The sequence below is a fragment of the Rattus rattus genome, chromosome 17, assembly GCF_011064425.1.
Source record: "Rattus rattus isolate New Zealand chromosome 17, Rrattus_CSIRO_v1, whole genome shotgun sequence".
Lineage (NCBI taxonomy): Eukaryota > Metazoa > Chordata > Mammalia > Rodentia > Muridae > Rattus > Rattus rattus.
Window position 1 is genome coordinate 3,392,760 of NC_046170.1, and position 21,390 is coordinate 3,414,149.

The 21,390-nt window shown below is 46.8% G+C and overlaps 1 pseudogene; it reads right to left on the reverse strand.

Annotated features, from left to right (window-relative positions):
* Positions 1-19,047: 19,047 nt before the first annotated feature.
* LOC116886590 lies at positions 19,048-19,616 on the reverse strand (annotated as a pseudogene).
* Between the last annotated feature and the right edge of the window lie 1,774 nt (positions 19,617-21,390).

The following is a 21,390-nucleotide window of genomic DNA, read 5'->3' on the forward strand; positions in this document are numbered from 1 at the left end:
AATATCATTGCGTTTTGGCCAGATAGCCTCTGACATATCTTTATTGAAAGTAAAAAAAACAAAACAAAACAAAACAAAAACAAAAAAAAATCCAAAAAACAAACAACAACAACCAAAACAACAACAACAACAACAACAACAAAAACAAAAAACAAAAAAACCCAGATACTTAGGAGAAAGGGATAGTTTAAAAGGATATGCTTTTTGCAGTTAGTCAGCCCTCGACTATATTAATAAAGTATGCTCTAAGTGTATTCAGATAAGAAGCTCAGAAGCTGTAAATGTCCTGTCCTCTGCTTCTGTGCTTACTGTGCAAGGAATGGTGCATGTGGGGATGGAAAGGGGAGAGTGACAGTATTGGATGCAAGAGAAGCAGAGACAATGGAAATGCCCGTATGGAAAATTTTTAGAATTGAAAGCAAGATGTTGCTGACAAGGTGGATGAAAACCCCTTAGTTTGTTATGGCTGGGAGGTTACCAAAGCTTTCTCAGAGGGACAAAGCACATATGGTGGCCTCCTGTCCGTGAACTGGCCATGATATCGCTGTAAGTCTTGGAGTAGGGGTCAAGCATAAGCATGGGGCAGTGGTGTGGGCAATGGTGGTGTGAATGTAACGGGTTCAATGATGGGCGAGCCTGGGATGAGCCCTGGGGTTCAGTTAGAGATGGCGTATTTCTCAATCGAACCTCACTCCTCGTCTTGATGCTGCTATGATAATATTTATCAGTATCGAAGAGGCATAATGAGAAAGTTGATCACGGTCCTTTCTGCTGTTTGCTTCATAGTCTGGGGGTATAGTTGAGCTTTTCTTTAAGGCTCTTCTTCTCTCTGATCTGGCTTAGACTCAAGTATTCTGAAAAAAATACAACCATCAGGCCAGATAACTGAGGGACACAGGATTCCCTTTTTTTTTTTTTTAATTTTTATTTTCTGTTTCTTTAGCTGATGCCTGTTTCCTTGGTTGCAGAATAAGAACATGCCTTCTGTCATAGGTGAACACTTAGGGGTGTGTGATTAGCTAAGCAATTAATAAAAAAAGAAGAGGTGACAATTGGTGTTACCAGGCTGCCGCGGAAAGCAGTGCGTTTGGCCTTTCTCCACACCAACAGATTGGTGGAGAAGCTACCTGTGGAGAGGAACATCCAAATTCAGGAAAGGAAGTTTCTGGGAAAAGGGACTCGAGAGCAGAAAAACGAAGGATCAGAGTTGGTTGATTGGCTATCTGATAATTTCATTCACTAAATCGGCTTGAAATTTTTCTTGGGTTGTTCATGTGTGCCTAATAGTATGCCAGGCACCAGAGATAAGGCATGGCTCTCTTATAAAAGCGCTCGCACGGTCACAGCGTGGTGCACAAAGCAACAAATTCAGATTCAGAGAGGTTGGTGCCAGAGAGGTTCACTACTGGCTAACGGGGCGAGGAGTTAGGACATGGGAGAGCGCTATACCAAGGCTATTGAATAGTTAACTTGAGCCTGGCCTTGTTGGGCTTGTTGAGATCTAAAGGTAGCTTAGTACTGGGGGTCAGAGGGGTCCATATGGGAGGCAGGAAGGGAAGGGGGAGAGAATAGGTACAGGCTGGCCTTGAGTTCTGTGTCTGCCACTGATGAATGGGATGATGGGGACCTCTTTTGAGTTTATTTTCTGATCTGTAAAGTGGGGATAAAGAGCACATGTCTTAGGGGCTAGGGAGATGGCTCAAAAGATAAAGAGCAGGCTAAGCAAGCGGGAGGACTGGCGCTCAGATCCCCACAGCTCCCAGAAGAGCCGAGCAGGTGTGTTGGCTGCCTGTGAGCTTAGCACTAAGAAGGCAGAACAGAGATCCTTGTAGCAACCCGACTGTCTGGACTTCTCGGAATCTCAGTTCTCGGCTTAGCAGGAGTCCTTGCATTAGTAAGTAAGCGATGGGTGGAATTCATTTGTTAGCGTTGCATCTATCTCGTTATAACCAAAATGTGCAAAGAAATCTTCCCTGCCTTTTTTAATACTCTGTTTTGGACACCTGGTATGTTTTAGCTTGTGACATAGTTTGGTCCACCCTGGTGGACTCTGAGTGTTTCCGTAGTTACTAGTGGTTTGCATTGCAGTGTTGAACAGTGTGGTTGATAGGAACCAAGGCAAAGCTGAAGTGACTCTCTTGGAAATTGAGTTTTTTTTCCTCCTGCCTCCCATCTTTCCAGTTTGTGCTCTCATTGCTATGAGAAGATTCCCCGGAAGGAGCGATTGAGTGAGTTCATCTTGGCTCACAGTTTGAGGGGTACGACGTCTGCTGAAGATGGAGAGCCATGGTGTCGGGTCTTCACCCTTGGCGACAGGAGCTTGTAGTGTGGCTTGTGGTGAAGAAGAGGGCTCAGGCTGGAAGCAGAGGTGCCCAGTAACCCTCAAAGGCTCATGCCACACTGTTTCTAATCCTCATTGCCCGAAGGGTCCATAACTACTCACAATGGCACCACCACCTGGACACCAGGTGACCACACACTTAAGCTTGTGAGAGATGTTTCCTGTGCGAATCACAGCTCCTCCTGTTTCTCTTCTTGCAAGGGATATGGTTTTGAATGGCTGATGCTGCCATCACTTTGTGTCATTGGATTTTGGGGGAGCATGAATGCCTGGGGCAGATTTCACGGGAGGACATCAAGAGAGGCAGCCCCCTGGGAATTGCGCAGAAATTGGTAAGCAGTACTAGTTAGAACGTATTTAGCGTCAGAAATATTAATTGCTTAATGGTTTTAGAACCCTACTAATGATTCTTTCTTCCACTTTGAAAATGAGATACAGGGGGGCTTAGAAACTTGCCCAGAGCCATACAGTCGGAGGTTTGAACCTGAATGGTCTTATCTTCAAGAGCCTTGCTGATTACCTTAAAAATAAAAAATCTTGGAGCAAAATAAAATCTTGGAAAAGACTTGGAGCTTCCGTTTGGCATGGACTGGGTAGTTTGTGTTCTGGTGCTTGGAGTGGGAAAGCCATGGGATTATCTGCAATAGTTAATCCTTGCAGTTTTTGTTTTGTTTTGTTTTTTGAGACAAAGGTTTTTTTGTTTAGGCCTGGCTGTCCTGGAACTCACTCTGTAGACCAGGCTGGCTCAAACTCAGAGTCCCACCTGCCTCTGCCTCTCAAGTGCTAGGATTAAAGGCATGGCCCACCATATGTGGCAGCATTCTATTATTATTATTATCATTATTATTATTATTATTACTATTATTATTTATTTATTCACTTTACATCCCGCTCACTGCCCCTCTCCCAGTCACCCCTCCCACAGTCCTTCCCCCATTCCCCTCTCCCCTTCCCTTAGCAGGTGTCACCTCCCCTAGGTATCCTCCTACTCTGGGACATCAAGTCTCTGTGAGACTAGATGCATCCTCTCCCACTGAGGTTAGACAAGGCAGCCCAGGTAGAAGAACATATCCCACATACAGGAAACAGCTTTTGGGATAGCCTTTGCTACAGTTGCTCAGGACCCACAGAAGACCAAACTGCACATCCACTCTATTTAAGCAGGAGGCCTAGGTCCAGCCTGCGCGTGTTTTTTGGTTGGTGGTTCAGTCTCTGAGAGCCCCAAAGGTCCAGGTTAATTGACTCTGTTGGTCTTCCTGTGGAGTTCCTATCCCCTTAGGGGCTTTAGTCCTTCCCCTTACTCTTCCGTAAGAGTCCCCACGCTCCATCCACTGTTTGGCTGTGGGTGTCTGCATCTGTCTGAGTCAGCTGCCGGGTAGAGCCTCTCAGAGGACAGTTATGCTAGACTCCTGGCTGCAGACATAACAGTTGGTGCTTGCCCATAGGATGGGTCTCAAGTTGGGCCTGTTATTGGGTGGCCTTTCCCTTTAGTCTCCTGGCAGAATTCTTAAGGGTTAATTTTACTGCAGCTTCCAGACTCCCATCACACAAAGCAGAGCCTCATACGCTGTCCCTAGTCCTCTGTGTTTGGGATCATAAAAATTAAAAAAAAAAAAAAACCTTTTAAAAATAAAAAGCTCTCTTGATCGTTGTTCATTTCTAGGTCTGCGCCTGGCACATAGTAGGTGTTCAGAATGTCTTCATGTCAGTGAAGATACTTGGAGTCCCAAAATTTGGGCACCTGGGGAAGTTTACAGGTACTATTGTACCGTTGGATGGTGGCCTCGTGGATATAACCTTGGGTGAAACAGAACGATATTGGATGCATTCATATCTATAACGGACTTTTGTTTTGATGTAGTTATTTGAGTTTTGCATTCTTGATTACTCTGGGGTTAATAACCTAGTTCCCATGTCTGTGGCGAAGATGAGAAACCAAGAATCACAGAGCTAGTGAGGTCCGGATTGGAGAATGGGAGAGGTACCTTAAGCCTGTGTATCTCACTATTGGAGATATTTTCTTTTACTACATTTGTTTGCAGTTCCAAGACATTCAGGTTGAGCAGTATCTGGAAGAGGTCGCTGTAGAGCCGTATGGAACCAACCATCGCACCTGAAAACCAGGGGCAAGCAGGCTCTTGGCCCAGGACTGATGGCCACGTTTCACATGCCAGAGTTTCCAGCAGACCTCAGCCTCAGTAGGGGCCACAGGAAACTTCAGAGCAGGAGGGAAGAGGGTCCTTCATTGCAGGGTTTTTTCTTCTGTTTGCTGATGCCAAATGCTATGGGGCACTGGCAGGGGAGGTCTTCAGGTAAACCAGGCCAACATCTCCCTCCCACCAAAGTGCTCTGTACCACCCCACGCCAGCTCAAGTTTCTGGTCACCTGCTTGCTGCAGGCCTGATGGAGACTGAGTGCTGCTGTGTGGCTTTGGATTTTCAGTGCTCAGAGGATACATCAGTCCCGGTCACTAAGAGGACAGCCTCCCTCACCTCCAGAGTCCCTTTGGGTGGTTGAGGGGACATATGTTGTCCGGCTGAGGAGCTTGGCTCTCTGTGGTGTGGCCCTCTGTTTCCATAATTCCCCAGGCAAGGATAGGTGTTGGCTGATATTTAGCATTTTGCCCCAGGCCACAGAGTGCTTTGATAACAATTTTGGGACAGAGATCTTCCCGACCTCTTAGGTCCAGAGATTGCAGCTTGTCTCAGAGATGGGATCAGCTCCCTCATTCCTCCTCTTTCATCAGAGTGATGGGGGCGGAAGTGGGCAGGAAGAAGCTCAAGCATTGCAGAAGACTCCACAGCCCTGGGACTGGAACTTAACTCTTCAAATACCAAATGAGACCTCCTTTCTGGAAGCAGGGATTCTCATAAACAAAGCCAGTGTAGTTTATTGTTATGATCCCAGCTACAGGATGCATAGCTCTCCCTGTGCTGGCCTCAGGGCATGGCATCGGCATCCTAGCAGAAACTGCTGGGGCTTTTTTCTTGGACTGTAGAGGAAGGAAGTCCTGTGTGCTCTGCTTAGCTGGATGGGTTTGGATAAGATGCTCAACTTCTCTGATCCTGAGCGGAATGGGGGTCACTACGGTCTGAATATGTTCAGGTCGTGTTCACCGTTCAGAGTAAAGTGCTTACAACAGCCCACCGAAGGTTTGATGCCCATTAAGCATTCATAAAACTGCAGTACAGCTGCCTGTAGATTCTGGAAGATTCAGGAGCAGAAGGTACTTTACTATTCATGGTTTCCAGACAGAGAGGTTGAGGTTCAGACAGGCTAAGTTCCTGCTCTGGACTGCCACAGCCGGTAGGAAGCTGAGCTAGGATTTGAACCAGAGGCACTTGACTTTAGGCTTTCCTGTGTGTGGTGGCAGGACCATTTGGGGCTTGCCCACAGTTTCTCAGCTAAAGAGCATGTTTCTATCAGGAAGACTCCCTGTTGTAATTAATATTGATGGTCAACCCGGGAGGATTTTGAATCACCTAGGACATAGACATCTGAGCCTATCAGTGAGGGATTACTGTGATTAGCTTAATTGTGTTGGAAAGACCCATCCTGAGTGCAGGCAGCAGCGTTCATGAGTTGACATCCTGGACTGACTAAAGGGTAGGAAGTGAGCAGAGCATTCGCTTACATCTCACTCTGTGTCTTGACCACCCCCACCTCATGTACGTGCCGCCATGCTTTCCTTACCACCCCCTGAAGGACTCTGTGGGTGAGATTCCCTAGCTGAGACCCAGATTATCAGTACCTTCTACATGCCAGCTCCCCAGCCAGGTCCTCAGGTAGGCCAGCTCCCCAGCCAGGTCCTCAGGTAGGTAGGCCAGCTCCCCAGCCAGGTCCTAAGGTAAAGATGCCTCTGTTAGTGCCCTTCCAGCCCAGTGTTCCCTTTGATGCTACTGAGAAAAGTTGACACAAATAAAACACCATGTGTCTCTCTTGTCTGGGGAGAGCTCATGCTCAACTCATCTAGGCGTGCCTCCATGGAGTGCTGGAGGAGTTAAAAAAAGAAGTGCTCAGGCTGATCCAAGGGCTTTTTGTGGACAGGGCAGGAATAATGACACTAAACATAAAGTCAAACCGGCAGCAGCACTCCGGCAGTGTGGATTCTCTGTATCTTGTCCTCTTGGCTGAGAAAGGTGGCCAGGTCCCTTCCCTTAAGGGTCTTCATGCGTCCCTGAGCACCTGGGGCAGAGGTGAGTGGGCCAGCTTTCTGTTAAAACAGTGTGACTTTCATGGAAGAGACTCATTTGCTTAGCCGGGTCAGTCAGCTCCTGACCCTGTATCCTTCACTGCTCTGGATCCTCCTCCGGTTCCCAGCAGAAGCTGGACGAGGTCTTTGGATGCCCTCTGCTTAACGTCTTGTCCTTACCGAATATCTAGGGTGCGTTCACGTGGAAACTGAGGTTCAGGAACGTAAGCAATGCAGTTTGAGATGGCGGTGCTGAAGGGGAAAGGCAGCCATCTTTATTTTTCCTGGCACTATGTTGAACTCTTAGATGGAGATTGGATGAGTAATAACCATGGATAGCATAGATCACATGTCTGCCCTGTTCTGGGCAAGGGACTAAGCCTTCTTTCTGCTCACATGTTCTAAGAAAGACTCTGTACAGCACAGATGCTCAAATGGCCACCTGATGAGGTCACCACTGGCAGCAGGGTCAAGTCTAAAGAGTGTTTTGCTTATCTCTGCTCTGCCACACAGCTCTCCCGATGGTCAAGACAGCTTTCTGAGTAGGAAGAGATAATGGCTGTCCGATTTGAAACTTTTCCTTCTAGGTGCTTCTAGATCTTCCCCACCTTCTCCTATGCTTTCGTTTTGTATTTGTTGATTGAGAAAAAAGAGTGGATTTGCTGGTCCCTGAAGGGTTTAGTTGACACAGCACCAAGAACCATTGCCCATTGTCCGTGAACTTCCCTAGCTCTGCTCTTAAGTATTTTTAAAGGTGATCAACTAATTCCACGTCCCTCATTGTAGAGCCAAGATTAAAGCGGAAGTCTAACGTTGACTTTGTCTACTCCATGAGTATGCTTCTTTTGGCAAATAAGAGCTTGGTTTAGATAAAAGGAGTAGCGAGGGAGGAAGTGGGGAGATGGCGCTGTAGGAGGATGTCATGTTATGTCGTTCTGTGTCATGGCCGTGTTGGAAAAGCTGCAAATGAAGGGTGACGTTTCCAAACCCTGCTCTGAAGCCCTCACCCCTTACCTGTGCAGATTTTCCGTTTAGCTCACTGTGCTGTACCCGCTTCTTGGTTCTGACTTCAGTCCTGGTACTTCCTGTGCCCCTTTCTGTGTCCTCCAGAGTGACCAGGGACTGTCATTTGTGTACTTTCCTGACAAAGGGCTGTACCGTAAATGTCAAGTAGATGCAAGGTACAGAAAAACACCCTGAGAGAGGAGTTGTTTTCCTCTGCCGCCTTGTAGAAGCCCAAGTTCCTTTTTTCTAATATCTGCTGCTATGTGGACTGGGGCTGAAATTATGGGATGTATGGAAGAAGCCACCGCAGTTTGAACCAGTCGTTTGTATAATCCAGTCATTTTGTGTGGTTACCTAGGGCAGAGCATTCTGTTGGGAAGTGGAATAAATACAAAATGGATAAAGAGGCGAGAGGTTTTGTTTGAAAGCCGACCACCAGAGAGTAAGTTTCCCTTGGTTGCTCTTTTCTTGATTTCGGCAGTTATGGCTGGGTAGAAATACAGATTCCGGGTCTGAATTTTAATTCAGATTTTGTCATGTATGACCTGCATGGTACTGAGCAAGTCACTTCTCTGTGAATGAGTTTCCATTCCTGTAACATGGTGCGGACTCAGGAGGTTGTTGAGGACATGCGTTACTATGGATAAAGCATTCACGATCACAATTGGTATTTTCTGCTGGTGCTGTTTGCTCTTAATGAAGACTCGGTGTCCTCATGGAAAACCTAGATGTATCACATGACATTGTAACAAGGACTGTGAGTCTCCTGGACTGGACTTAATAGTGCTACAAAATGGGTGGCTCAGACCCACGAACATCTATTGTCTCCCCAGTGAAGAGGCTAGGAATATGAAGCCCAGTGAGTCGTCAGGGCCACCAAGGGTCCTAGCATCTAGTGTCTTAATGCTGTTCTTGATGCTCCTTGGCTAATGGAAGCATCGTTGGTTTCCCCTCAACTTTTTTTTATCCCCATGTGTCCCTTCATACCTGCTGTTTTCTTAGACCACCAGCCATGTGAACCAAGGGTCTATCCTACCTCAGTACATCTCATCTGAATTATATTTGCAGTATCCTGTTCCCAAATAAGTTAGCATTCTGGAGCTCTAGTGGTTGGCACCATGACGTGTTTACTTGGGGGATGCACATCTGAACTCTTAACTTGGGTATAGAGATCGTGTGCTGAAAGTGTGACCCCAGAGTCTAGAAGGAAGCTGTAGCAATCATTGCTAGGTAAACTGGTGTCCTTCCATCCTCACCTTTGGCTGGGGGTGTGGGGTGAGGTCCTGGGATGTTTTTCTGAACATGTCTAACTCTTAGCTTTGGATGATATGATGGATTGCATGTGAATGGGCCGCTTAGTCTTCCTGCTTCTGGAATAAGGTAGAAGAACATTCCCTTTTTCTAATACGACCCACGCATGTTGAAGTGCTGGTGGCACATGTCAGTCTAGCCATGGGCCAGGTTGTTGCGTCCTTCCTTGCTTTTCTTGTCTGATGTTTTGTGGCTCTTCATGGGCACCATGGCAGTTGCTTGCACAGATAGGAGCCTGAGGTGTCAAGAAGGTTCCAAAGCGCTGTGCACGTGAGGTGGTTTGGGCTTCCCAGATTCCAGGGTTACTTTGCAATCAGAATGGAAACATGACTTTCATTCCACTTGGGAGCCAAGCAGATTTGCTCCAGAGAAGTGTAGATATCTATGGAAACAGCCCTAATTTTAGCTCTGCCATACTTAATACCAACCCAGAGAGTGCTGTTCGGGCCAGCGCCCAGGGAATCAGGAACATAAGCTGGCTGAAGGCTTAGATCGAGCATACAGTTGCCCAGGGACCACTGGAACTAGGGAGGACATGCAGGGATCTTTAAGTGGATCAAAAAGGTCAGCTCTAGCTAAGCGTGAATGTGTGTGCTTAGTCCCGGAATTCAGTAGGATGAGACAGGAGGACTGCTATGAGTTGCAGGCCGGCCTGGGCTACACAGTGAGTTCTAGATCAGTCTGAACTACAAAGGGAGGTATCTGAGGAGATTACTGGAGAGGTAAGCCTTGATCAGAAAGGAGGGGTTCTAAATGCAGGGGTCCCCTTTATTTGTCTTGTCTAAATTTTTCCAGTTTTAGAGTCAGTTCCTGACACTGCATCCCATGTCTCCATCTCTGGAATCCTTACTCTTGTCCTGAATCCCTGGCATTCTCCACAACCCTGCAGAGCCCAGAATGTAAGCCAGAGGGCATGCATGTGAAGGCCACGTATATTCCAGTCATTAGGATTGTGAGAGTTCTATATTCAGTGATGAAACGTTATATGTGATATTATTTGTTGACCGCTTTATGATCATTTATTAGTGTTGATTGGTAACAGGGCGCCAGTTTAGCCATATCCACTTGCTAGGGTACTTGGTCCTGCATCTATCCAGAATCTGGCTCACTGCTTTAGTATTTGGGAGCCTGTTCTCATCTGTTTGTCTGTCTGTTCCTCTGTCCATCTACCCATCCATGATAGCGCCCTTTTGTTATGCACGTCCTCATAGGTAGCCTTACTTCTTAACTTCACTTTCCATTGCTGGGGCATTAGTGGGTAGAGGAATATGTGTGTTGCTGATATGGTTGCATTAGCATGGGTAGCATCTTTATTCTGACCATACGTTCATGAGGACAGAGCTCTTGTTCACATCTCTCTTTCTGCTACCCAGAAAAGTGCCTAGTACGTTGTTGATGTTCTTAATATATAATAGAGAATGAGCCAACCGCAAGCTGTGCGCTTGACTCCATGGAAAGTACTTTTTCACAATCATCTTGTTTGCCCTTCTTGTACTTTCCCATGTGTTTGTTCCTAGGCTACCATCTAGTGCATGTTTATCGTTATTATAAGCTGGTCTCAACACTTACACAGCAGATAACACTCAATAGAATTGAATAATTCGGTTACAATTATTCTTTCTTTTTACAGACGAGGAAAGTGAGACATAAGTCACACATCTCTAATTCAGGCCACTTCTTTATTTCTGAAACAGTGTTTTCTAGTAGAGCATCTGTGTGCTGGAAAGGCCCTGTCTATGTGCTCTCTGCTCCAGGAGCCACCAGCCACGGGTAATTAGTATACCTGTGCAAGGAAGCTTGTGCTAAGGAGGAACTAAGTTATAAATTTCATTTAAATTAAATTTCAGAAGTCATGTCTGACTAGTACTCCCGTATATGACAGTACCAGTCTCTACAAGGCTCTCTCTAAATAGTAATAACTGCTGTGGCAAGTTCTGGATCCACCCAGAGACATGTATTGAATGATTTTATCCTTAAAGCCCTAGGTGAATTAACAAAGACCAGGCTATCTCGTCTACCCTATAGATGACCTATCCTATGTCTTACAGCAAGAAGTGCTGTGACTAGGTTCTCGGGCAGGGAGAAGTGACCTTAGAGTTTTTAATCAGCTCCTTGTTTCCCTGTTTTCCATATGCACAACGATGGATCATGCTGTAAAAAACAAGATCTCATTGTTCTAAATGTTTGTCAGCTACCAACAGAATGCCTCTCTCTCCCCTCTCCCTTATCTTCCTGAAGGGGTCAAGCCACGTGCAATTTGCAAACTCACTGTCTCCACCAAATGACTCATTTAGATTAAACACACTTATTACCATGAGGTGAAGTTATGTCAATGTCACTTTGAAAAACAAAACAAAACAAAACCCAATATCCTTCACAGGATGTTCTGTCACGTCTCCAGACAAATGAAACAAAATGAACGTTGTGTGATGGTTGAAATTATTTTAAGGGTAGGGCGGGACGAAGAGAAGGTTAAAGTGTATTGTTCTGCAGTCCCATTGGGTAGAACAAACTCCTGCATCTTGAGGGTTTGACGGTAGTAGCAGTTCCTTTCTTGAGTTGGGTTTAAATGTGGGTGAGTTTCATTGCGGACCCGGTTGCAGAGTAGAAAGCGGAGAAACCGTATTCCTGCGTGGAGGTGGGAAGCAGTTTATACCCAGGTCAGTAGCACTTTCGGATACAGACTTGCCTCCAGTGTGTTTCGTGTTCTGTGTGATACTTAGGCAGTAAACACGGCTCACTTTGGAAGCCATGAAGTGACAGGAGGTAGGGTCAGGAATTCACGTTAGGAGCAGAGTTGGGCGAAAGTAATCAAGAGAGTTACATGGTAGGAAAACCCCAGAGAGATGGGCCCAAAGAACGAGCCCCAGGTAAGCACAGCCCAAATTTAGATAAGACTTTCTGGCTCAGAGGATGTAGGATAGGGATACTTTAGATTCTATGAGAATGTATGGGGCGATACAGTCAAGAGCTTCTGGGAAAAAGCCGTAGACTTTGACTGGTTAAATCCTGATGTCTCTTCCTCATGCCGATTCAAAGCATTTAACTTTCAAAGGCAGATTTGAGTATACATTTTCCCCACCCACCCATCCACCCATCTGCCGGTCATCTACTAGACTGTCCATTCACCTACCTAGTATCCACACGTTGGTGTGTGTAGTTTTTGAGCCTCTAATCTGTGTGTGGCGTGGAAGCTACTGTAATGGAAAGGCGTTGTCCTTATCTTCAGGGAGTTCTCAGCCTTGCCCTAAGGCACACACGTAGGTATGCATTTCCAAAACAGCCAGGGGAGCTTTGGATGTTCTGGACTTTAAAGCCAGTGTCATGACACCCATGCAGCTTTCACTAGCAACAGACAGACAGACAGTCAGTGTTTACTTTCCTACTTCCCCTCTTGCTCGTGTTGGTATCTAACATGGGCTATTTCATTGTGTTCATTGAATCTTTGTTGTATCTCTCCGGAGAATAGGGCCCTCCAAGTCCTCCTCGGACCTTGGCTTCGTTGTAGACGTTGGCCGAGGATCAAGCATGCTGAGCTAGAAGGGAACTCTGGTTCACACATAAGGAGCTAGAAACAAGGCTGAAGGGTCATCAGTGGTCTGAAGAGTTCCCTATCTTTCTGTGTTCTCAGCTTTCTTCTTTCTGCATCTGTTAATCCTGCAGACAGTTGCCAGGTAGTGTGAGAGTCAAGGGAAGCTACAAGGCTTGCTGAAACCAGACGCTGCCCATTACCTATGCACATGCCCCACCGGCCCCTGGAGACATGGAGACATTCACCTTGGATTGACAATTGGAGGCACATATTTACTTTGTCTTCGAGCTAAGCTGCTGTCAGATATGAGCATGGCGGAGAATCTCTTGATACCTTAGAAACCTAGGGTGCTCCTGATGTCAAGTTCAGGACCCATGATTTTCAACCTTTAGAAAGCTTTTTTTTTTTTTCCTTAAAAAAAAAAAAAATAAAACCAGCCTCTTATTTCTTAAATATCACTGGACTCAAGTCTTTTAGAAAAGGTGATATCCTATCCAGGCATGGTCAAATTGCTGCTTTGAAGCAAGTGCTGGTGGGAGATCAGCAGGCACCGAGAGAAGGCAACATAGCGTACTCTGCAACAGGTACCTGCTGTCTTAGTTAACCCAGTGAGGTTATGCTAATCTTACTTTAGAAAAGAACAGGGGGGGAGACTGACATAGGTGCTCAGCTTACGTTGAAGCAGCATTGGGCTGGATGAGTGAGACTTGATCTTTAATATCTGTGTTGTTCCTGTGCCACCGTGCGCTACGGAGAGCTTGGAGCAGTAACTTAACTCTTGAAACTAAAAAAAAAATAAATAAATAAAGTGCGTTTATCTGCTTCCCTACTTGGGGAGCTCATGGACTGATGTGTCTCACATTGGTCTTCTATAAACCAACAATAATAATGAGAGGATGGCGAGGATGATTATGTCTTGCTAAGCCTGAATAGTGTTCACTTTTAATCTCAGAATGAGTGGGAGGAGGGTGAATTCAAGGCCAGCCTAGGCTACATAGCAAACAAACCAACAAACAAACGCTAAGAACAAAGTCAAGGGTTAGGTTCGGAGCTCAGTGGAGGATGCTTGCCTAGTATGCATAAGGTCATGGATTCATTCTTACACACACACACACACACACACACACTTGTGGCATAATGAGGATTAAAACAGATTAGTCAGGAATTGCCCTGGCATAATGGCATATGGTAAATACTAAATCCATGGGCCCTCCAGTACACATTTGCTGTAAAAGGGACATTACTCATCAATGACATCTTGTGTATGTTTATTTCTGCTAATTTTGACCTCGTACGGCCTTCATTCATTAATAGACTTACCAAATTAATGAAAAAGAGCTTCGCTTTGTAACAAGAAGTGGAGACGTAACACCACGTGACCACCACAAATGTCAGGTTGAGCTGAAATCTGGCCTCTGGCTCAACACTGTCTTTCCTGGTATCCAGCTTCGTCTCCCATGGCCGTGGTGGCAATTTCTGCATCAAGATGAAGCATGATACAGCCGCACAGGAGGACCCCAATTTCAGTACTGGAAAAAGAGGAAGAAAACGTACACTTGTATTACTCAAGGACAGAGCCGTCTCGGGCTACTGCTCTGGGGATATTATAAACCCACTTCCCCGGGGAATGCTCTGGGGTTGTTCTTGATGTGGTGAGAGGCTCTTTCCTCAGAGATGGTATGCGTCTTCCCAGCATGCTCCTAGGCACAGTGAGGAGAGTCTTCCTTTGTTTTGTGTGATGTTACACGTTCTCTGCTGGGGCCTCCCAGTGATACCGTCTCATGGTGCGTGGCCCTTCACCTCCTCCACTCAGAATGAACTCATGGAAGTCAGAGGATGTGTGACTGTGTGGAAATGGTTTCACTGAAGTTTCTCCGGTGCTATTTATAGGCATGATTGCTCTTTTCATTACCTTCTCAATTAGGGAGGACCTGGTTTAAGGGATGCAGCAGGCAAAACATTTATTGGCTGGTGCAAGAACTTAGGAGCCAGAACAAGTGTTGGGGAGGAGGGTCTGAGAATGGCATCAAGCCTGAGGTAGGAGGAGATGTCTAGAGGGGCTCCATGTTCTGCAGGTGAAAGGTCTGAGGTTGCCCAGCTGATCCAAATCCAGATGAGACTCGTTCTGTGACAGTATGCTCTCACTCATTCGTTAGAGCGGATTCCCTGTGCATTTGCAGGTGAATTGTAGGGGTGTGTGAGTGTGTGTGTGTGTGTGTGTGTGTGTGTGTGTGTATCTGTCTCTGTGTGTGTGTGTGTGTCTGTCTCTCTCTTTCTCTCTGTGTGACTGTCTGTCTCTGTGTGTGTGTGTGTGTCTGTCTGTCTGTCTCTCTCTCTGTGTGTGAATGTCTGTCTCTGTGTGTGTGTGTATCTGTCTCTGTGTGTGTCTGTCTGTCTGTCTGCCTCTCTCTGTGTGTGACTGTCTGTCTCTCTCTGTGTGTGTCTGTCTGTCTGTCTCTCTCTCTCTCTGTGTGTGAATGTCTATCTCTGTGTGTGCGTGTGTCTGTCTGTGTCTCTCTGTGTCTCTCTCTCTCTGTGTGTCTATCTGTCTGTCTGTCTCTGTGTGTGTCTGTCTGTGTCTCTGTCTCTCTGTGTGTGTGTGTGTCTATCTGTCTGTCTCTGTGCGTGTCTGTCTGTCTCTGTGTGTGTCTGTCTGTCTCTGTGTCTGTCTGTCTGTCTCTCTGTGTGTGTCTCTCTCTCTGTCTCTGTCTCTGTGTGTGTATGTGTCTGTCTGTCTGTCTGTCTGTCTCTCTCTCTCTCTCTCTCTCTCTCTCTCTGTGAGTTTAGAGTGGGAATAGGCCTGGGTCCCTTTTGGCAGCTTGGAAGGTGGAGAAGGTTGGCCTTGGCCCAGGCGGTAGCTGTGCGAGGCTGCCAAGGTGATATAGTCAGATGTCCTCTCTTTGCAGATCTAAATGACAGTCGTACCAAGAGGGGGCTGTGGTTCCCGACCTTTCCTCACCGTGCAGAAGGGAGTGAGGATTGTGGGAGGAGAGGAGACGGGAAAGGTGGATCAGGTCGTTGCTGCTGGAGAGATGCTGTTGGGGGGCTAGGGCGCCTCATCTTCAGCTTCTGAGATGAAGTCTCCAGAGAGCGTCTGGAAGAGTGGGCCTCACACCCCAGATTCCTTGCAGCATGTGCGTGGGCGTGGGCCGTGCCCATGGGTTCTATGCAGCAGACCTGTGAGAGCTGTGGTCGGACAGAGTTTATGGGGCCGCTTGTCCCGACGGATGAGCCTTTCCAGCTGTTGGGGACAGCAGTGAGTTGGCACAGCGTCGTCAGAGCAGTGAGCTCCTTCTCACACCGCTCTCTCAGGGATGCCGTTCTCTCTGAAGTCTGTGGTTCTGCTGTCCACTGAACAGCTTAGGACAGCGCATACCAGAGAAGTTAAGTGGCTTTTGCTTACCCATAGAGCAGCTGATTTATTAGGATTAGGACACTGGGACTCCAGGGTCCATGACTTAGAGAATTGCATCATTGGAGCTGTATGTCTCTGGGTCCCAGCAAAACGAACCCTTAGTACTCCTTTATTTATCACTTTTAAGTCTTTTGAAGAATGTCTGCCACATGCATGCCTGGTACCAGTGGAGGCCAGAAGAGGTCTGATCCACAGGAACTTAAGTTGTGGATGGTTATGGGCTCCCACATGGATACTGGGAACCAAATCCAGGTTAACTGCAAAAACAGCCAGTGATCTTTACCACGGAGACGTTTCTCAGCCCTGTCCTCACCCTTTCTTCTTATCCTGAAGGTGGATAAAGGGAAACACATTTATCTGAGTCATGTACATTATCATAACAATGATTTTTTTTTAAGTGCCAAGGTTAGTCATAATTTCGTTGGCTTAAAATGCTTTCTGAAATTCATCCGTAATAAAGAATATGCCATCTTAACCATTTTTAATTGTACGATTAAGAAGTGTTAAGTAATTCACACTGCTGTGCACTCAATTTCAAGAACTCTTTTGATCTTGCAGAATTGAGACGCTATGCCCATTAAACACTCTCCCCTTCCTTCAGCCTCTGGCAACTGCCATCCCCTGTGGTTTGACTACTGGAAGTGTCTCATATGAGTGAGGTCAGTTAATATGTGTCCTTTGGTAATTGGCTACTTTCACTTAGTATATGGTCCTACAGACTCAGCCATAGGATACTGCGTGACAAGATTTCCACTCCTTTAAAGCCAAAATTAGTTCTGTTATAAGCATAATACGGATAGAATATTTGATTTTCATTCCTAGATTGACTTGTGTGTCCTTCATGGACCACTGAGGGTGATGGTTTCCATATTCTCACTGCATCTTGCATGTTTTACAAATGAGTGTAGACCAGGTGGATGTGAAAACCCCAGTCTGCCTGACACTTACTTTACATTGAAGGTTTTTTCCCCAAGAATCAGTGTCTTAGGGTTTTGTTTTGGTGACTAAACACCGTTGCCCAAGGGAACTCTCCTGAAGGAAAGCGTTTAATTTGGGCTGGCTTACAGCTCAGAGATTTAGTCCTTCATCCTCACGGTGGGACACATGGTGGCATTCAGGCAGACATGGTGCTACATCTCAGCTGAAAGTTCTACATCAGGTTCCGCAGGCAGCACGGAGTGAATGTTGTACCAGGCAGACCTAGCATGAGCAGTTTAGACCTCACAGCCTCCCCACACCCCCCGCCGTGACTCACTGCCTCCAGAAATGCCACATCTACTCCAACATCATTTTTCTCCAAACTGCCATAGCCAAGAACACATACAGGAGATAATATACAAGAGGTGATACTTTTATGCATGTACGTATGCACATACGTTATATGCATGGCAGTGTCTGCAGAGACCAGAAGACCACGTCAGGTCCCTTGGAGCTAGAGTTATAGGTGGTTTGTGAGCAGCTTGATGTGGGCACTGGGAATGAATCTGCAAGAGCAGCAGGAGCTCTTAAGTACATACTGAAGCATCTCTCTAGCCTCAGAGACTATACTTTGTAAAGAGTCCATTGAAGAAAGTTCTAGGAATGTTGGTTGAGGATCTTACAGGATCTGATACTCAACTGTCTGTATCTTTTCTCTTGGGTTTTTTTCCCAGGGCTTTGCTGTTGGGTCTCTGCGTCCCCTGGACTTGTCAGCGTGTGTATGGATCAGGGCTTGCAACATTTTGATGCTCCTGATTCTTAGCTTTTACTGTGATGCAGTATCTAAGCCAACCGCCTTATAGCGATGAAAAGCCCAAGGTCAGTTGTTACCTGTTGCTTCTTGTCTGTCTGCTCATGTGTCACATGACAGTGTGAATGCCGAGTGGAATAACTCTTTACCTCATGGCAGCTGGAAATCAAAAGCAAGAGGCTTGGAGAGGCCGTAGTCTCAACAGCCCAACTTCAAGGGCATGTATCAGGTTACCTAACTTTAGTCTACTGGGCTCTAAGTCCTAAAGGTTCCACGCTCTTCTGCCAGCTGGAGATCACAGCCTTTACCACGTGGGCCATTGGGTAGATTTCATAACTAACGTATTCTGTCAGGGATTTCATTCCAGCCCTGCTTCACTGAATGTGCTGGGACATCTCTCCAGTGCCCTGAGCTAAGTCTGTCATCTGTAGAATGAACAAAGTCTACACCTTTTAGACCCCCCCCCCCAAACCTGAAGTTTGATATGCCTTAGGAGCCTGGTCCTGTCTGAGCTGCACCAGGTCAAGGACGCTAACATGGCTCCTATGAGGCCTGAGGTGGATATGAACCCTCTGACCTAGGCAGTCTTTCTGAGTCCCACAACTTCCAGAAGCCTTTTGGGGAAGTGGGGTTCAGTTTGTACTATTAGAGACCACAGGAGAAGGTTAAACCTTTAGCCTGTTTTGTGTTTTATATCTTGCCAAAGTGTATTTTCCTTAATGCCAGAGGTCCTGACAGTGGCCTGGTTCTCATATAGGCTCCAGAGGCGCTATTCTCAAAGCAGCACGCACGGCCATCCAGCCTCGGTACTGCGGCCCAGGTCTAGGTGTGAGTTTACAAAGTCAGCTCTCTAGAAGCTGGCGTACTTTTTCATGCCCAGGATGTGACAAGTGGCTGCTTCCCAGGCGCGGTGAAGTAAGTGGTTTTATAGCAGCAAAGGCGAGATCTGCCGTGCGATTGGCCAGAGTTGCCTTCTGACCCGATCGATCATCAATTTCTATTTAAAATAAGCGTTTTGTTTGTCTGGGAGAGCCCTGAGTCCTGATGTCTGACACTTAGCTCTAAATCACTCTGGGAAAGATTTAAATAGGCATTTCTTTCTCACTTTCCCCTGGATGCACGTTTAATTCAGCTTCCCGTGCTCCCGACCACATCTCCTGTGACTGTGTGTCCTGTGGGGATATTTATTGCTTATATCTTCTGAGTTCTAGCCTTTTGGGGTCTCCTTGCTAGCTGGATAGCGAAAGCCCATAATGGGTTTTCTGCTGCCTGTGAGGAGCCCATACTTCTTCTGGCAGCCATCTTGGAATAAAGGGCAGGTGTGAGCCGTACACATCCTCTCTCCCAGAGGTCTCTGTACTCTGCCCTCTGAACCTGACTTTAAGATGTGTCTTTAGCTTTTGTTCTGCTTGCTCTTGGCAAAACAGTTGGAGGATGGAAGAATACAGATAGTGACATAGCGGCTCATCTGACAGCTAGGTTTTGTTTTGTTTTGTTTGTTTGTTTGTTTGTTTGTTTTGCATTATTTTTTCTTGTTCTGCGCTTCCTTCGCTCTTTTTGCTTGGGCGTTGTCACGGGCCATGCGAAGACTGGCAAAAGACTTTAAGTTCTTTTCTTCTTCTGTGATGGCGCTGGCCTTTTCCTTTTTATACACAATTTAAGTTCTTCAGCAGAACTGTCTCCCTTCTTCGGGGCAGAAGGCTTCCTGGGGAAAAGTAGGAGTTTGGAGGGGTAGCCCCCTTTCAGGCGCTGCACGTTGGCCTGCAGTGACTCGGTGGCTTTGTTTCGCCTCCTTCGGTCTACAGAGATGCCGATGGTTTGAGCCATTTTCCTGTGGATACCAGCCACCCTGAGTTCCTCCACTGAAGCCTCTGCCAGCCCGGACCCTGGTGTGGTATCTAACCGTAGGACACCTCACGATGGGTATGATGGGACCGGAGGCAGGACAAGGAGCAATGTGGCTGCCTTTGCCCGCCGGGCCTTGTGCCTGAAGATCTTGCATGCTGGCCGGTTGAATCAAGTGTCCACTTGCTGCTGCCAATTCTTGTGGAAGTGGGGCTTCAGGACCATGCCATTCCAACTGAGGGCCATGGCTGCCTCCTGTACAGGAGAACGGGCCAGCAGAAAAAAGTCTGACAGCTAGTGTTAAAGGGATCTAATGACCCTCCTCCCCCTGTTTTTTCTCCAATATGCACTAAGGAAACAAATTCAAGGGCTGAGAGATAGCTCAGTAAATAAAGTACCTACCCTTGTGGAAGCATGAGGACTGAGGATCTCATAGAAGATGGGCATGATGACTCTAGGGGTGTTCCAGAGACAGGTGGGTAGATATGTAGAGCTTGCTGGTCGACCAGTTAGTGGTGAGCTCTGTACTCAGCAAAAGACCCTGTCTCAAAAAGTATGTTGGAGAGAGATTGAAGAAGACACTGGGCGTCCCAATCTGGCCTCTACATGAAAGCAATATGAAAGAAATATACCGCTATCGAGAACACTTGGTTAGTATCCACGAGGCCCTTGGTTTGACCCCTAACACCACAAAAGCGAGTAAAATACCAAAAGCAAGTTGAGACACAAGCTGCCTGTGCAGCCTGTGTGTACCAGGTAAAGTGTAAGGTGTTCTCAGTTCTGTTTTCTGAAATCCACACAGAAACCTTTGCAAGTCATCGCTGTTCTCCTATGTAAGAGCACTTGCCCGCTCTCACAGTAGAAATGCCAGCCCGCTCCAAGCTCATGGGTCTGTTCTGTGCTTCCCATGAGTCACGTTTTGACCTGGACTTGGAAATGGGTTCAGTGTGAAGTTCTGAAGGATTTTCTCTCTGTGACTGGTACTGTTTGGTGACATCCAATAGATTATTCTGTTATCACTCCTTGGAGTCAGGGAGATCACCAAGCTTCCTCTCAGCTTTTCAGTTTAGACCTACTAAGTTCCCAGGGAGGTAGTGTCTCCTTAGATCGGTCTCCTAGCTCATTCTGTTGGAAACAATTCTTTCTCTTTCCCTGGAGGGGTGTGTAGCTATCTGGGAGGTAAACATTTCCAAATATACTTGTACCCCTGGGAGGTGCCCCCTCTTCTACTCTCTAGTCAGTGTCTGTGTTTGGAACACTCTTGAGATGTCTTCCCTATGAACCTGACTGGCTGTCCTTATTACTAATGCCCCCTACCCCCTTCCTAAATTTGGGGACCATTCCTTATATAATTTCCTCCTTTGGTGCTAGTGCAGACTGACGTCCCCCTCCTTGCCCTCCCCTCCCGACCTTGGCAGGCAGTGCTGACCTGATGGCGTAAGGTTGCTTCTCAGCGCGGTCAGGCTCAGTCCTGAATCATTTCGAGTCTTTTAGCTTTTTATGTACGGCAGGGTCCTGTCAGCAAGGATCAGTTACTACAAGGGCACAATGAACAACGATGAGCAGTGAGGACATGTACTGTATTCAGAGTTATATCCCAAGATGGGTGTGCAACTAATGGTCGTTGAATGACTGTTAAAAAGCACCAGGCTGGTGTGAATATGGTTCTCAGGAACTACCTATACCAGATGCCCTGTCTCCGAGGGTCAGCTTCTCCGGAGAATGGAATTAGTAGATGTTTACCTACCTGTAAAAGGGAAGTTACTGGGCATCAGGCTTTCACACTTACGGAGGGTCCAACGTACCGCAGTGGTTGCCTTCAGCAGGATAAGGTGCCTGGGAAGCTGGCAGCTGACAAGTCCAGTAGCTGGGAGCCTCAGGGCTCAGGAGGCCGAAGTAGAAGTTCAAGAGTTCAAAGGCACTTTCGTTTTTTGGATAGGAGAGAGCATGGAAGCACACTGTAGGTAACAGAGGCCCCACCCAGTTCAGGTGGCAGATCCACTGGGATCCTCGACCTGAG